Here is an 18,568-nt window from a genome sequence, read left to right as displayed (position 1 = left end):
ATATCCAACCTGAACCTCCCCTGGCACAACTTGAGTCCAAGTCTTCTAGTCCTACCTCTAGTTATGCAAGAGCATAACTACTCAGTATCTACTCAGCCTTGAGAAAAGAAGATTCAGAGGGGACCTGATTAATGTTTATAATTATCTTAAGTGTGATAGTCAAAGGGACATGGTCAGGCTCTTTTCAGCGATCTGTGGGGACAGGACAATGGGAAACGGCCATAAACTTGAGCATAGGAAGTTTCACACCAGTGTGTGAAGGAACTTCTTCATGGTAAGGGTGATGGAGCACTGGAATGGGCTGCCCAGGGAGGTTGCGGATTCTTCTTCTCTGAAAATATTCAAGACCTGCCTGGACACCAGTCTGTGAAGCCAGCTGTAGGGGCTCTGCTTTGGAGGGGAGCTGGACTTGAAGATCTGTAGAGGTTCCTTCCAACCCCTGCAATTCTGTGATTCTGCAAAGAGAAGAGGCTGACCCTCATCTTGTCACAACCTCTTTTTAGGTAGTTATAGAGAGTGATGTGGTCTCCACTGAGTCTTCTCTTCTCTAGACTAAGCAACCCCAGCTGCTCCTTGTAAGACTTGCAGACTCATATTCTTCTAGATTCACAATATTCCTTAAAATATAAAAATTAACTGTAGGCTAAAAGATCTCCCATAATAGAATAACTTCTGCCATAGTCCATAACATAGTTACTTGTTTTTCTCATAAATTCAGCTGGCCCCCTCATTTCATCTATGGATAGACACTGGACACTATCCTTTGTATAAACAGGTCCCAAGAAGTTCACTGCTGTGCAAAGCAGCCACTCTGATCCCCATGAATGAACAAAGCAGGAGCACTATTTCTTCTTGTTGTTGCAACCAGAAAAGAAGCTTGAACTTAGAAAGGAGGAAAACTTTCTGATACTGGAAATACCATTCTGAGCAGAGACCCTTTGACCATGCTGGTGAGGACAAGAAGGTGCTCTTGCTGCCTGTTGGGCAGAGATGAAAACAGTGATGAGGTATGGAGGAACACAAGGAAGGAAAATGTGCTTGAGAAACTACTGAAAAAGGATGAAAGAACTTGAGAAACACTGAGGTATTATATGTTGCTTATAAGAGTAGAGACTCCAAATCTCAAAAATCTGTGGTAATCCCAATATGAAAGTTCCCAGTTAAAGCAGTTCACATAATCTATTTTCCATATCCAACATCTTTCCCAGCTATAATTTTATAATCTCTCTGACTTCTAAGTTCATTAAATCTTTTCCAAATCACTTGAATTTTCCAAAAATCTTGAATTTTCTCACTCCCAGTGGAAGTAGCTCCCAATTGAAGTTGTAAATGGCACTGATCACATTAAAAAATGGCTTACTAACATTCCTACCTCTCCCCAGAGATTGTCAAATGGCTCCTTACCACACAGTCCCACTGTGATAGTAGCTGCCTAATTAGAATTCTGTGTAACTCTTTGAAAAAAAATTGTATACATTCTATTTTAATATGCTGTTTCCCTTGGATATTTACTAACTGCTGCCTCTGTTTTATATCTGTGGTCTCACAATGCCTAGTGACCATTTTTCTTGCAGACTGCTAGGAGCATGTCTCAATGTTGTAGTCACATTCAGCAGCTGAGCTCTGGTACATTACTTCTCATTTGGAAATAGGCGTATGAAGGCTGATGCAATTGTCAGGTGCCATTTTGCACAAAGTATACAGATAAATTAGTCATCAGAGAAAAAGTAATGTTTCTTATAAGAAAGGAGCTTCTTGTTGCAAAGAAAAGGAAAGAAGCATGACAAGCAGATTCATGCTCTCCTGCTCTATTATTAATGGAAAACATTTAAAAAAAAACAACAACTGATTTGCCAGCAAGAATGAGCAAAGATATGAGGGGAATTTTGCCTCCTTTAAACATATAATGCCTTCTAGTGCTTAACTGGAATGACAGAACTATTTATTGCTAATGGTGCCCTCAGTGCTCAATCTGTCCCTTCATGAATGAAGCATCCGCAGTGGAGCTTCAACAATTTATTGTCTGTAATGTTTTTGACACAAATGAGCTCTTTGAGATCTTTCAAGATCTTTCACAAAGTCTAAGCCAGGGCTCTTCAATCATCAGTTTCTAAGCCTATGGTACCTTTGAAATTTCTATGAAACCTTTTTTTTTCTTCCAAAGTACATGTTTAAAGAAACATGATTCATCACTTCACTACATGACACAAAGCACGTGTTTAAATTCCCTTCAGGATATTTAGTTCATAGAACAGATAGGTCTTATTTTTTATTTTTACCATTTCATTTTCCCATTTATTGTGCAATATGACCTTAAATTAATAAATTATTCGTCATTAAAAGAGTTGGTAGCAGTACAAATCTCTGGCAGTATGACTTAGCTTTATCTTCTGTGATCTCTTTTAGTGATAAAACTGTTCCTGGATCTGAAGTAATAACAGTATTGCAAATGCATCCAAAAAGTATTTCAGAGGATATATATAAATCCACAGAATCATAGAATCATAGAATTGCTCAGGTTGGAAAAGACCTTACAGATCATCAAGTCCAACTGCTACAAGTCCAACACATTTGTCTTAAAATACATAAATGTGGTTTAGAAAGTGAATCATTTGATTGTACAGTGTACCTCACTTACTGTCATCTTTAATGTAATTTTTATATGCCTATGTGGCCCAAAATGGAGTATTGTGTGGGAATATATGACTAAGGGAGGCTGAAATCCCGAGATACTGTCACAAGCGATAGTTTAGTGCAGTTGCTCATGTAGTTATCTGGACAGAGATTATTACTTTTAGAAATGAAAAAAAAAAAATTAATAAAACAACAACAATAAACTAATGTGTTTTGTTTATTTATTTGTTTATATAGCATGTGATAGTAAAATTGAATTTAGCTTGTACTGAAACACTGCTCACTGTTCTAGTCATTTTAAAATGCAGATTGCATTATAGGTAAGGTGCTTATCACTGGGAGCCTTGACAGTTTGATTCTTAGCTCTATTGATGTTCAAGGAGGATTAAAATACAGCTGGCCTTCTCATATGTATGTGATATATTATCTATGATATGATATGAAGGGCAACTAGACTCATCAAAGGTTTGGAGAATATGCCCTACGAGGAGTGACTGAAGGAACTGAGGCTGTTTAGTCTGGGGAAAAGGAGGCTGAGTGGAGACCTTATTGCTCTCTTTCAATATCTGAAAGATGCTTACAGCAAGAGTGGGGTTGGTCTCTTCTCACTGGTGACAGGTGACAGGATGAGGGGAAATGGCCTTAAGTTACATCAGGGTAAGTTAAGTTTGGATATCACGAAACACTTCTTTACAGGAAGGGTTGTTATGCACTGAAATAGGCTCCCCAGGGAGATGGCTGAGTCACCATCCCTGGATGTGTTTAAAAACCATTTGGATGTGGTGCTCAGGGACATGATTTAGCAGAGGGCTGTTAGAGTTAGGGTGATATGATTAAGTTGTAGTTGGACTCAATGATCTTTAAGGTCTTTTCCATCCTGAGTGATTCTATGATCAACAACTGCAAATTAGGCAAGTAGAGCAATTTTTAGAGTTAAGTATTCAATTATAACCGAATGCACATTTGGACAACATTATCATGATGAAGTTAGAGTGCAGGAATGGAAGTCTGCAAACTATTTACATTGTGTGCACGTACTAAGTTTAAGTTGTGCTCAGGTGTTTTCCACAGTCCTCAGAGGGCAAAATAATGACTACAGGACCTTGGTGTGTAATTCTGAATTAAAGATACTGCTGCATTTTTAGTTCTACTTTTTTTTTTTTTGCCTGCAGAGAACTTTACTCACATCAGCTCTCATTCGTTTATCAGAACTTGGTCACCTAGTGAGGAAAACAGAAGAAAAAGGCAGCCCAAAATGCTGTTGCACAACACAGTATAGGTATCATTTCATTTCTCTCTGAAGGTGAAAATTTATATAAAACCATAAGTTGTTTTCCAGAGGGTACAGAAACACCCACTGTAATTATGACAATATCTTAAAATCCAACAGTTCTTTCAAGTATGAATGTCGGCACAGTCTCAGTGGATATTTCCAGCCACTGTTTTGTCTCAAACATTGTGTTGTTGGATATAGTTTTTTATTAGCTCTCAAGCATAAGAATTCTCTTGAAAGTAACAACATTAGAAACTTCTCTTACAAGCAAACAGATGACACACAGTTTCCAACATTATTTTCTCTCATGACTACGCATGCATTATGGTCAGCAGCTGGTTGTATTCACAAGATAGATGTGGTATAATTCAGACATTAAAATACTGCATGAAAAGAGGGTGACAGCATTAAAAGGAAGGCTGAGGCTTTGTTGTGAGATGATGTCTACCTGGGTTGTGAAAAATTAGCTTTGCAGCAAATTCTGACATGTCAAATTTGATGATTTCTCAACATTTAATTGATACTGGTTATCATTCATCTTCAGACAATTTTTATTATATTCAGAAGGAGCTAATATGCATTAATATGAATTAATATGCATATCTTCATCTGTATCTAATTTGATTAGAAGAATGCAAATCAGAGGTAAAGTGGAAAGCATTTCTGAGCATAACCTGTTAGAAAGAGAATCATAGAATCACTAATGCTGGAAAAGACCTCCAAGACCATCCAGTCCAACCATTCACCTGTCACCAATATTTCCTACAAAACCATGTCCCTCAGTACAACATCTAAATGTTTCTTGAACACCCCCAGTAACAGTGACTCCACCACCTCCCTTGTCAGCCTATTCCAGCGCCTGACCACTCTTTCAGAGAAATAGCATTTCCTAATGTCTAACCCAAGTCTCCCTGGCACAACCTGAGGACATTCCCTCTAGTTCTATTACTAGTTACATGGGAGAAGAAGCCAACCCCTCACCTCACCACAACCTCCCTTCAGGTAGTTGTAGAGAGTTGTATGTTTCTTTCACACAGATGCAAGATATTCTGACTCCAGATGTTGCCACTCTACTGATTTCATTAGAGGCATAGATGGAATAAAGAAAAGCAGGAGGGACCCCTGCAGATTGCCTCTTATTATACCCAGAGGCTACTTCAAGTTGGATCAGGCTGCTCAGGGCTTTCTCCAGTCAGCTTTTGGAAAACAGCAAAGAAGTGAATCCCACAGCTGCAGTGTCAGCCTGTTCTAGTGAATGATTATGTTTTTCATATTACTCACTATATCATTATAAGCCTAGCATTTTGTTTTCTGAATTTTCTTGTGGATCAAGTATTACTCTTTCATAGAAGATCTTTTAGCTAATCATTGAAAGCAAGGGATATCTCAAGAGGCCAGCACTTTTCCTCAAGCCCAGAAGTTAATGATTAATCTTTCTGTATTTGCTGACACAACATCTATTTGGATAGCTAACTTAACCCTCTGCAATATTAAATTTTGACTAAATTGATCAATTTCTGTCTTCTGCAAATTTTGCTACTTGACTGCTCACAGTGAATATAATTGCCTCAGTATAGTATAACTTCCAGATAGTCTACTCCATGCTTTTTTCAGGAGCAGAGTTCTGTAATATTTCATTCCTGAATCCTGCTCAAATTTTAGCTATCTTTATATCATATCATGATTGCTTAGCTTCTGTAGTAACTTCTTTTGTAGAATATCACAGAAAATTTTATTTAAATCTAAATTAAATTTGTCTCTGAGTTCTCTTTTCTCTGACAGTAAACCCCAGGAAATGTGGTTTGAGAGTCATTAAAATACAGGAATGAGGTCTCTGTGACATTGTTTTAACAAGGGCTTCTCAATAGAGAATTGCAATTTAAAATGTATGTATTTCTAAAAATACTCGAAGTGCTATGTGTGAGACCTAGATCCAGCAAGGAAAAGAGGAAGACTAGAGAAAAGATGTTAAAACTGAGAGGAACAGGAAAGTTCTTAGACATTAGACATAATTCTTAGACTTAGTTCTTAGACTTAGACATAACATTTGTGTCAGACAACTGGGTCTCCATTTGAAGACCTGTGGATTAAGATGCCAAATTCTGTTTCCCTGTTCTAAAGAAGACATCTGATTATGATTAAGCTGTCAGTCTGAGATGCATAGGCAGTACATTAAATGCTGTTTCTCACTAAATAAGTTCTGCTTCAGGTGAAGCCCAAATGCAGAAGCTAAATGTAGCCTGACAAGGCAACCTTTCTAACTCTACAAGGCTCACAAGAAAACAATACACTCACAGTTCTATTGGAGTCTTGATGGTCTTCTTTTTTTGAGGTAGTGCAAAAGAAGTTAAAAAATAACAGCTGGTAAGAAGCTTGTAAAGTGAAGGCACAAAACATTAAAATAAATATAAACAGAACAAGAGACAGTAAAACAGAAGATATATTGGAAAAGGAGAAGAGGGAAGACAGGGAAGTAAATAGTAACAGAAGAGAAATGTAGAAAACATCATATCATTAATCCATTACAAGGGACTCCTGCTAGAGAGATTTGCATAAGAATTCCTGCAGATGGCTGAAATTGCACACTTTTAAGAATAAAGGTTTTACAGAAGTATATTAATGCTATTAATCATTTAATGCAATTGATCACTATTTTCTTGACTGAGGTCAGTGGGAATTTCACCATTGATGCTTTGTAGTTTGCCTTTCACTTTCAAAGTATTAATGTTGAAGTGAAAAATATCAGACAAAAATTATCCATTGTACAAACAATGAGCTTAAAGACTTAAAGTTCAAGATATATTTTTGAAAAACTTGATTAAAACAATATTGCTTTTTTCTACTTCCAATGACTGTTACTGTTATTGAACTGAGAAGATAGATTTTATGCCAGTGGAAATAAGTGTTAGGATAAAAAAATGAGAAGACTATGATAAGGCTACCAGAGGAGAAAAAAAAAAACAACCCTAAGATGTCAGCTTTAGTTCAGGTAGTCTGCAGTCAATGTCATGGTACATGCACAATTAAGGACAGCCTATTGTATTTTATAGCTTCACATAAAAAAGGAGGACTCATGGGAGCTACACAGCTAAGATTCTATTTCTCATGTGAAAAAGTAAATGACCAACATGTATTTCACAAGCATTATTATCCTATTAAATAAAGATAGCACTCTGCTCTCTTAATTTTTTTGTTTACTAAGGTATCTGTTTGGAAAACTTCTATGCACATACATATATTTTTATGTAAAAAATTAGTACTATTAAATCTACTGAATGTTTTCAACAATATAACCAAGCTTACTTTAACTGTAGTTAACTACAATTTCTCACATCATTTGGTATCTGTAGATTTAGTTGATTTCTGCTCAGAACAAGTAGTATAATTTTCAGTGAAAACAGGGCATAATGTAGTATGTTTAAATACATTTTAAATTCTGTCTATTTGTATTTTACACTGTTTAGTTACTTGTGTTACAGTTTCATAAAGGCATTTTTATTGTTTCTTTCTGAAAATTGCAATATATTTCTGCTGTTTATAGTCCTTTTTCCAGTTTTGTTGTTCTTCTTTCCACATAACTGAGCAACTCAATGTCCTTCCCCTCATGAGAGGCCCAAAAGTCAACACAGCACTTGAGGTGCAGCCTTACCAGTGCCAAGTACAGAGAGATGATCATCTCCCAGCTCATGCTGGCCACACTGTTCTTGATATAGATGCAGATACCATTGGCCTTCTTGGCCACCTGGCACCCTGCAGGCTCATTTTCAGCCAGCTGTTGATCAGCACCTCCAGGACTATTTCTGTCAGGCAACGTTTGAACCAGACTTCCCCAAGCCTGTATTGCTGCACTGTGTTGTTACTACCCAAATGCAACACATGGCACTTATCCTTGTTGAATGTCATTTTTATTGGATTTGGCCCATTGATCCAGATCCCTTTGCAAAGGCTTCCTATACTCAAGAGCATTAGCAATCCTGCCTTACTTGGTGTAGTCTGCGAACTTATTGAGGATATACTCAAACCTCTCATTCTGATCACTGATTAAAATATTAAACAAAAGTGGCTTAAGGATTGAACCCTGGGGAATGCCACTGATGACAAGATACCAACTGAACTGAACTCAATTTGCTAGAACTCTTTGAGCCTGGCCACTCAGTCCCCTCTTCTCCCAGAGAACTGCACATCTGTCCAAGCTATGTGTAGCCAGTTTCTATTCAGGATAATTCCATGAGAAACACTTACACCTTTTACTAAAATTCATGTAAATAACAACCATAGCCTTTTCCTTCTCATCACAGAAAAAGATCAACTTGTCAGATAGGACTGTCCCTTCACAAACACAAACTGACTTGTTCTGACCACTGAATTTTCCCATCTTTGCTGTATGATGACATTCAAGATGATCATACCTAGACACTATATGTATAACTCCCTGTGGCATGAAACAGGTCATGTTTCGAGATTGAAGGTCATACCTTCATGATTGAAGCTACTTGCCGTATTGCAGTTTTGTTCATTTCCTGATTTTTTTTTTTCTCTTCAAAATTCCGTGAGAAATTTAGACCCAGAAGATTTCTTGAAACACTGTTCATGTCTGAAAATCAGATAAATAACAAAAATATCATGTTTGACATGAGGTCAATCATTAACGCAGACAAGAAAACTTCAGAGAAGAATGCCTACTATCAATATATTTTCCAAACACTTTTATAGAATACACAGAAATATTTACAGGGGACTTATAAGGAAACAGCAATCATTTCTACAGTTGATTCATGATCGTAAAAATGGCGAAAAAGGAACAGCTGAGTGAATAATTTGGTCAACATCCTTTCCTCCCTTATACACAGACACACCTAATTGCAGTGTGTTGAGAAAGATACTAATTATTCAGCCTGCACAGTTTTGGTTAACGCATTTGCAAAATGGAAATCAATAAAACCTGATGTTTTGGAAAAAAGAATGCTCTAAGCTCTTTTGAACATTTTTCTTCTAACCATATTAACTGAATATGCAACTTGGCATATCATATTAGAAATGATTGGTTAGATCAATGAGGAAAGCGATCTCTGTTTTTGCAGATTTCTTCCTTTGTAAATGCAATTTAAAAGAAGGATAGCATGTAAAATTGGAAGACTCTCTTGTTCTCGTTTTCTCAATTATGAAATGATACATTAAAAAATATCTTGTGGGCGCTGTTTATTACTGGAAAGACATGTAATTCTTCTCATTATTATTCTTTTTTTTAAGTAAAACATTCACTAAATAGCTGTTATATTGAATAAATAATACAAAACACATACAGAGAACAGTACCATAATTGCAAAGTAAACAGACTTTTGATTATATTGCTTTATAAGTGATAGGAAATAAAATTGCTGATATTTCTCAATAATTATGGGTCCCATAGGTATTTTCTTCTCCCTAAAACAGAGGAGTAAACAAATGCACTGAGTCATTACATTTTTGTAATGACTTGCAAAATCTACTGCTTTTAGAAAAGATTGTTGGGCAAATGAGCATACTGGTCTGAATGGAGAGCTCTGACTCAAAAGTACTTTAGATCTGCTTTACATAGTTGCAGAGAAAGAGTAGAGAATTTAGGACTCTTTAAAATCTCACAAACAGTTACTCTTGGTAGCAGTACTTCTTTTTCATACAGAAAATAATTTTGAAGGTAGATGTAATCAAATATCATGAATGTAATTGAAATGAGTTTGCAGCCTTAAGAGATTATTACAAGAAGTGCATTTATAAAGATTTAATTCAGTGTACATAAAAATTAAATTTAAGTGATAGTTTGGATACAATGTGGATTGTACAGTACTCTGGATTTTGTCATAAGAATATTTAGTATTCAAATTGCTGGATTCAAGATATTTTCATCTGTTATTTGGGAAACTATTCAACTTTTTAAAAATAAGGAGAACATTGTATTATTATATCCTATAAGCATTATTTATTTATTTATTTATTTAGTACTGAAGGGCTGAGTCAAAAAACTGAGGGAAAGAATAAGCATTATTTACCTGACTTAACTTGAACTTGTGGGATATGAATATGTGTACATATTTGCGAGTGCACAAATATATAGGTTTACTGTACATATGTATACACACAGATGTATGTATACATATAAGCCTGTACGTTCCATATCCTATAGGATAATTTTGTCCTTGCAGCCCAGAAAGCCAAGCATATCCTGTGCTGCATCAAAAGAAGTTGGACTAGATGTCCTTCACAGGTCCCTTCCAACTCTAATGATTCTATGATTCTACAATAATACTGCTATACTGCTAAACCTGCCTGCTTCTGGAGTCTGAACTGAAATTACTCTTGTTAATATAATAATATAAACTAATATATACTCATATTTGCTAATATAGTTAGGTACTATACACCTTAAGAATATTCGTTGAATAAATATATTTGAGAAAGAATGGTTGGTCTTGCAGCTTAATTTCTAGCTGATGTTGATGAGCATAGCAATTTCAATTATTTTTCTGTATTTTGCCAAGCTAACTAAATGCACAAGCTTCTGATTTCTGACTCTCACACTAGAGTTCGAAAACTTTCCCCTGTGTGGATAGTAGTCATCTACCTCTAACATCCAAACACACCGAGGGAACACATAACTGGGAGCAGTCAAAAAATCCAAGCATTTCTGATAGCCTGTAATGAAGTGCAAAATGATCTCAATTAAACTCAGTTTAAAGGCAGGAAACTCACGCAAAGATGTTGGAAGTGTCAATATGAGACAGTAAGCAGACAGCTGGATGCTTAACACAGGTCAAGCTCCAGCTGTTCACATGATGCTATGGAAGAACAAGGTTTTGATTATCTATTCATGTTATAGATGCAGTGCACGTTGATCAGTTTGTTGTTGGTGACTTGGTGACTAAACCAATATGAGACAAAAGATACTTATGGTAAAATTGTTTAGTTTTGTATTGTTGTTTTTCTTTTCCATAAGAAAATCTAGAGGCAAAAAGAGGTGCAGCTTTGATGGAGAGAGTAATAGGAGATACTGAATGAAGGGAGGAGGTCCAAAGCAACATTTCCAAGTAATTTTTATTGTCTTACTACCTCATAAATGCAATACTTACATGTGAGCTTACCTCATGAAAATATTTGTATTTCCTTGTACGGATTTCTCTGAGAACGGTACACCCAAATACCATCTGGCTTCAGTTTCTGTTTTTTTTTTTTTCTTTCTTCATATTTCGCAAGTCTTATTAACTATATCCCTTGCCAGTTTAGCTGAACTGTTTAATATCTCCTTTTTCAAGCAGAGGGAATTTTTAATGCTAGCTTAGAAATACTCATATGGCTTTCAGAGGTCATCAAATACTCTAAAATTAAAACATAAATATTCTTCATTTTTTTCTTAAAAGTAATGATGATGATTATTATTACTACTATTTTACAACAGCTAAACATTTACTAAGGAACAAAAGACATAGATCTGGCCTGACCTAACCAGGAAACTTTAGGTAGAAGGATTAGCAGGAGAGTAAAATACAGCTGGGTCTTATATACTGGGGATTACTCTCTTGCATACTGGGCAGCATGTTATAAATGATAATTTTTTCCAGTATAAATCTCTAACCATTTTTTTCTGTTTTATGTCTCAGGAGTATAAAAAGAAGAATGAAATCTGATGAAAGGTTGAAGCTTGAGAGAATATTTTAGCAGCCACTAAATCATTCTTCCAGCACACATCATAATTCTTAGAAAGTAATAATATCCTTTAGTTTGAAGAATAAGGTATGCAGGAATTGACAGTGGAGAAGAAATATTTCCTTTGGACAGGTTATTCCATGGTAAACTTTCCTGAATCTTTTTGTTCAGTAAAACATCTGCTATACTAAATAATCATTCTTATGACTCCCAGTATAAATCTTCCATTGTACATGATAGCAAACAGCATTTATAAAACACAATCCAGATCTCCATTTCAGACATCATTAATTCAAGGCAATACATATTTACATGTAAGGCCCACTCCCACTGTATGAATACATTAAAAATAATTTCTCAGCTGCCCCATCTTGCTTCCTATCAGCATTCAGCTGTTAAAGCCAATTGAACTACAGGCAGCACAGATATATGTTTGCTAGAGAACCTAGTAGACCTGAAGTTCTCCCTGTCCCAACCTTACTTATTTACAGTGACCAAGGCAATAATTTCTACCATGGCATGTGACATGGTCACCAACTCTCAGATCCTGATCCAAAGAAGGATTAAGTCCTCTGCTTCTAAAATTGATTGTAATATATATTTCTATCAATCACCCAGCTTTAAGTTATGGTTTATGCCATGCAAAATAGGTGACCAACATTTCATGAAAGAATTTCTCCTCTACCACTTCTTTAGGACGAAGTAATTGGACAAAAGTAAGCAGATCAGTTAGCAAATCAGTTAGGTTTTGGGACCCCATATCACCTATGTGGCAAACATGGGGACAAATTTGATTTCTGAGGAGATTTAGTGTAACCCCTGCGCTAAGCATTCCCATCTTGTGTGTGGTTTCAAGCTGTTCAAACTCAGTTTACCACTACTATCAAGAAAGCAAAGTTTTTAGTATATTACACACTCCTGAGCTATAGTCTAAAACTGTTCTTCATTTCGTTTCTTTGGATATTTTTTAGCGTGCATTTGCAGGGGGATTTACTCCAAAATCAAATAATTTTACCAAACAGGAAAACAATTGGCTGCTAGATCTCAGGTGAATCTGAAACAGAAGTAAGACTGCCATCTAATATGGAGTTGAAGATCAGCTCTGTATTATCTAGCTCTGACAAAGGGAAGTAATTAATCTTTTTATGACATGTACGAGCACTGAGTGTAACTGTTTTCTCTGAAGTTACTTACATCTCCTGTAGCTGTGCAGCAATCTGGCTCTCTCGTGGGGAAGAAACAGGTATGTAAGAGTAATCCCAGATCTATGACTTATAGTAGTCTGCAAACGTCATTCATTTCCCAATAAAACATTTCCCAGGCTAATGTGTTTCGAATTGGGATTATAAACTGTCCAACAAAACTCAATTAACGCAAGTGCAGAGACTGGCTGGACATTTTACGCAGTTCAATATTCAGCATGCATAAAAGTGAAGGGATCATTAAATCTAACAAATCTTTGTTCTGGCATGCTGCAGCTGGGCCTGCTGGACCTACATACATCTGGGGGGTGATTTGGAAGAAGTAAGCTACGCATTTTTATAGCATCTATGTTGAAAATTTGAAAGTTAAAATTAATAATGTATTTAGTATGCAAATCTTAGACTTTTTCTTTAGCTCTGGCTAATGAAGATCATCCTTGGTGTAGGAAGTGAGGAGGCAAGTGCAGATCTTTTCCAAATAATCTTTTCACATCCAAATGTATGGTTGTGATACATTTTGTGCAGTATCAAGTAGTTTTACCTTATCTTGGGCACTATCAGGGAGAATATCTTTTCACTGTGGCTGTCTCTAAAGGGTGAACTCTGGGACTTAGAAAACACAAAATAATCCTGATTTAATCAGCAGTGCATTCTGTATGTCCTGTGCCAGATCTGAGATACAGTCCAGAGTCACAGCCACAAAAGTGCATTTGGTAGAAACAGGAAGACAGAATCTATGACGAGGAAACACATACAGATCTCCTAATAAGTTACTGCTACTAAGCTATACTGATTTTCAAATTGATGGAATCCTGCTTTAGTGCTGCATAATGCTTTTTATCACTTATCTGTAAGAATTACAGAAAACTCTGATTGTCAGTATCTTGTACTGCTGAAGACATCCAGATTTACAACCCAGAAATAAGAAGCGTTATAACATACATCTTTGAATACCAATACAGTTAGGCACGTTATCCTTGATGCCTGTTACATGTGTGTGTGGCATACTGAGCTACACCAAGATAGGATATTCACCAGAGTTTCAATAAAACTTTGTTGGTCTCATAGGTGGTCTGTATTTTGAAAATAATACATTCTGATGTCCTCAGGTTTATCCCATAATAATTATTCCAGTCCAAGAAAGGAAGAAGATCCCAGAATCACTAGAAACAAGAATTGGACAGAAAGAAGAGGCCCCCTAACTTAATCTCCTTTTACATTTGTTGTATCCTAAAAATCATCAAGGCCGGAAAAGATGATCAAGATCTCTAAGACCAAACATGAACATGGCCTACCAAATCCCATCACTAACCCACATCTTTAGTGCTACATCCACACATCACTTAAATGCCTCCTAAGAATGGGAACTCCACCACTTCCTTGAGCAGCATGTTCCAAGACTTGATCACTCACTTTGTGAAGAGGTTCTTCCTAACATCCAGTGTACACCTTCACTAGTGCAACTTGAGACTGTAAAATTGGAAAAACTCTTTGTCACGCATGAGAAAACTCACAAAAACAGAACACTATCCATTTTATGACTGTGAGATATTTTTAAATGAAAGAGAATATCTGTTGAATATCCCAAAGTATCTGGAAGTATACTTGTGAGAAATCTGACTGCCTCCATACAGAGCAGCATATTTCTGCTATCCTCTGAGAGCATTTGAAACAGGCTCCCTATTACTGGCTGACAGCTGGCTCATCAAGAATACTTCATTGAGGTTTTAGCACTTCCTCATAGGACTTTGTGACAGTACTGGCAGGAACTCCCAAGTCTATTTCTCAATAATGTTATTTTCAGTAAGATAACTTTAATGTCAACTCAGCTTGAATTACTTCCTGTTATGAAAACACAACTGAAAGGTCTTCAAGAACTGAACAACTTGTACTGCATTTATTATTCAAATTATTCAAATGATTTGCAAAACATATTTATGGTTTAGTTTCTCAAAATATGTATGTGTACACATATATGTACACATAAAGACATCGGAAGTAGTTTTGTCTTCTCTTAATCACTTGTAGATCCCTTACAGTTGAAAATAAATGATTGCAAGATACCATGGACTGTTTTGCTTCTGTAAGAAACCTCTATAACTGTTACAAGTGCACTTTATACATTTTGGGGTACATGGTGACTCTCAAGTTCACAAAATTTGTGTTCTTATTATTCATCATTACCCTCTTCCAAAGGTGATTGCAGCAAGCAAGGGGTTGGTCTCTTCTCACTGGCGACAGGACAAGGGGAAATGGCCTTAAGTTGCATCAAGGTAAGTTTAGGTTGGATATCTGGAAACACTTCTTTACAGAAAGTGTTATTAAGAACTGAAATAAATTCCCCAGAGAGGTGGTTGAGTCACAAGTTTTGAATGTGTTTTAAAACCATGTAGGTGTGGTGCTCAGGGACACAGTTTATTGGAGGGTGGTTAGAGTTAGGGTAGTACATTAGCTTTACAGTTGGACTTAATGATCTCTAATGTCTTTTGTAACCCTAGCAATACTATGATTCCACTCAAATCACTCTGGAAGCAAGAAAACAGGCACAATATTTGATGTATGATTACGCTTAAAAGTAAGTAAATAAATAAATAAATGGGGTTACAGATTTCTACATCAGAAAATAATTTCTGACGCATTTTTATCTGACATCATTTTATTCATTATTAATGAAGTGAAATAGTGAGCTGGGTTGAAAATCAGTCACCATATAAATATGAAAATTGAAGCATAAGCTTATGTTTTTGTATGCAAAGTGTTCCAGAACCATATACATATGCTGGTGTGACAGCAATTCAGTTCAGCCTCTTTTTTTCTGGTAGAACATTCAAAAGAAAATTTTAAACAATGCCATGCTGTCACAGACATTAGTGAGCTTTGGGTTGGATGCTCAAAAACTGGATAGAAAGTGAAACTGGATGGTGAAGGGAAAAGCAATGTCAATTTTTGTGCTACTAACTGGTCATAATCAATTGCCAGCTTTGGGAAAACCAACTGTCATTAAAGGCACACAGCAGAATGCTTGAATTGCAGAGAAAGAACAGTTGGAAAGTCTGAGACATGGCCATACCTTCAGTTATGTGGACATCTCTATGTGGTCTCTGAAGTTCAGGGTAACCTGAGGCACAGCATCCTAATTTCACTTCATTTTTGTAGAGAACTCGATCAGACAGGAAGGACTTCAGACATCTTGTCTAACTGATACTGGTCATGTGATGTTGTCATAAAAGAAAGTGAAATATATGAAGACTATGGAATGGGAACATTACTAAAGCCATTAACATTAAGAAGATATGCAAAGTTTTCTAATTTCAGTGGGATTGAGATAGCACCATTTGCAAGTGTCTGCAAGTGTCCATAAACGATGATTTCAGTCACTAGATTTACAGCAGCAGTTCCCTCTTCTCCCATTGTCAATGGTTTAGCAATGTCTATATTTGCCAATCTTTGTCTCTCTGTCTGAGACGAATACAGTTTATGTTGCTTCTCCTATTGCTGCAGTAGTTCCAAAACCATTAGACCAAAGCCAGAGACCAATTAAGCTTGATGTTGTAAGTGAATGTTTTTGCTCTAAAGACCACATGAATAATAATAATTAAAAAAAAAAAAAACAAAAAAAAAACAATGAAAAACACAATAGAAAAGGGAGAGAAAATACAGAGCTCAAGTGTCAATATTTATGTTTCACAGAAGAAAAAATATTGTATATACTAGAGACACATTTAGATACATTGTAAACTAAAGGCATTGGTAAGTGTAGAGCTGGGAGACGGATCACCTGCGATTCAGTGCCTAAATAGAAGACAGTTCCTCAATTTGTGCATCCCATCAACACCTTTTTAAACTACTCTCTGTTGAACTTTGCAGGAAGTGACTTGCAAAACAAAGATAAAATATATTAGTTGTTATGGTATCATAGTCACATTCCTGTTTTCCAGGGATCTTATTGCTTACAGATACGGGACAAGAAGAATAATTACCTTTACAGTTTGGAAGTACCTTAGTACAACATTAGATACAGATATCTATGAAATACATTTTCTATATATATTTTTTTTTCCCCACAAAATATTTCTTTCAGTTAAAGTCTTGGATTTTCCTGGCACTGATTATTTTATCTATTCCTAGAATAACTTGTTTTGTTCTTTCACAGGGCGTGTAACAAAGGTTTCTCTGAATTCAGATAAAGACTGAATATGTCTCTAGACTAAGGCTATTTACATACAGGACAACGCTGAATCCTTACAAGAGTAATTTGACTAGGCTTTCCCATGTTTCACTGCAGCCATTATTGAATGTTGCATTGAATCCCTGCAAGCAATTCCCCATGTTCCTTACTATACTCCTGTCTTTGGAAATGCTACCTCAAGCTGGACGCCACATATTCCTACATTCTGACACAGTTCTTCCACCTGGGAAAACCGCAATAAAAGTGGATACAGTTGATATCAGTTGGCAGAACTCAGAGAATAATAATAGTAATAATAAAAGATAGCAGAAAAGCTTTATTCTGGAGTTGTTTTTTGGACATCTGCAGCCAGATGGTCACCTCAGGGAATTTTCTGGAGATTGCTGTTGTTCAAGCTATGTCTCCACAAGAAGGCACGTTTCTGGTGTATGGTAGGCTTGTTTTTCTCTATTTCCTGGTAAAGAAATGGTCTTAAAGGAAACACACCTTACAGCACCCCACAAGAGTAAGCGACATGCATACAGTCTGTTTTTATACCAGATGCAAAAAGTTTGGCTTTCTTTTTACTAGTTTCCAATGAGATTACAAAAGCAGATCTACTACTTACGAATGTGAGCAGGAATAAACTTGCAATATACAGCTTCAACCCAAATGCAAACTACACTGCCTGGTAGACCAAACTGGGGTCTACTGAAATTAACATCCCTGACTAGCTGCATCATATTGAAGGTAGGACAGCCTGCATCTCTCTAAATAACAACAACAAAAAAGTTAGAAAGTTTATCTCCCTTTTCTTAAAAAGAACATTATTCTTTTTTCATAGCGTTACTTTGGGTTCAAAAAGCACTCCCAGAGACAGTCAGCTAGCCTCTCTGCAATACAGGGAAATACATCACTCCTTTCAGAAATGGATAATAAACACCTAATTACATTTAGCCATACTGATTTTATTTTAAGCCATTCCTTGAGATCGACAAATACACAAAATAGCATAAAATGGCTTTGAAATTCAGAAAATAACTATCATATATAAAGTCTTCTTAAAAGCTTTCACTGAGTTTTGGCTGCAAAGGAACACATTTAAGAAATATCATGTCAGGTTCAGTCCTCTGGTTTTTACCTAGCTATTTTCAACTTTTATCTCTGTTGTTTTTCTCAGGCTCTATCTTTCCCTCTTCAGTGCTGCTTTCCTTTGATGTCCACGTTTTGAAACATCAGAAAAGTTAAGAGACTGTGTTCTGCCTTTTTCCATGCACCTCAAAGATCCTGGAAACCCCAGGGATCTTCTAATAATAAACAGCAGCTTCCCAATACAGAAGGTGTCTTTGGGACAGATTCTACTGTGAATGAATTTCTGTTTCTTTAGTGGTTCTGTACAGACAACTGCAGTTTTCTTCCACTTTCATGGACATTTTCAAACCATTCCTATTCACTGCAACTCAAACCGTCTACTGTGTATTAAAAATGTCAGTATTTGGCCCCCTGGCTGTTAGCATGCCCATATTTTGCAGCAGATCTCTCTATTACTTTTCTTTTACCTTATCTTCTTTCGTGATTCTGAGACTGTTTGTTGTACACTATACAGAAAAT

The sequence above is a fragment of the Tympanuchus pallidicinctus genome, unplaced genomic scaffold (genome assembly GCF_026119805.1).
Source record: "Tympanuchus pallidicinctus isolate F22 unplaced genomic scaffold, pur_lepc_1.0 scaffold1, whole genome shotgun sequence".
In the NCBI taxonomy this organism is placed as follows: Eukaryota; Metazoa; Chordata; class Aves; order Galliformes; family Phasianidae; genus Tympanuchus; species Tympanuchus pallidicinctus.
This window is presented reverse-complemented; position numbering follows the sequence as displayed.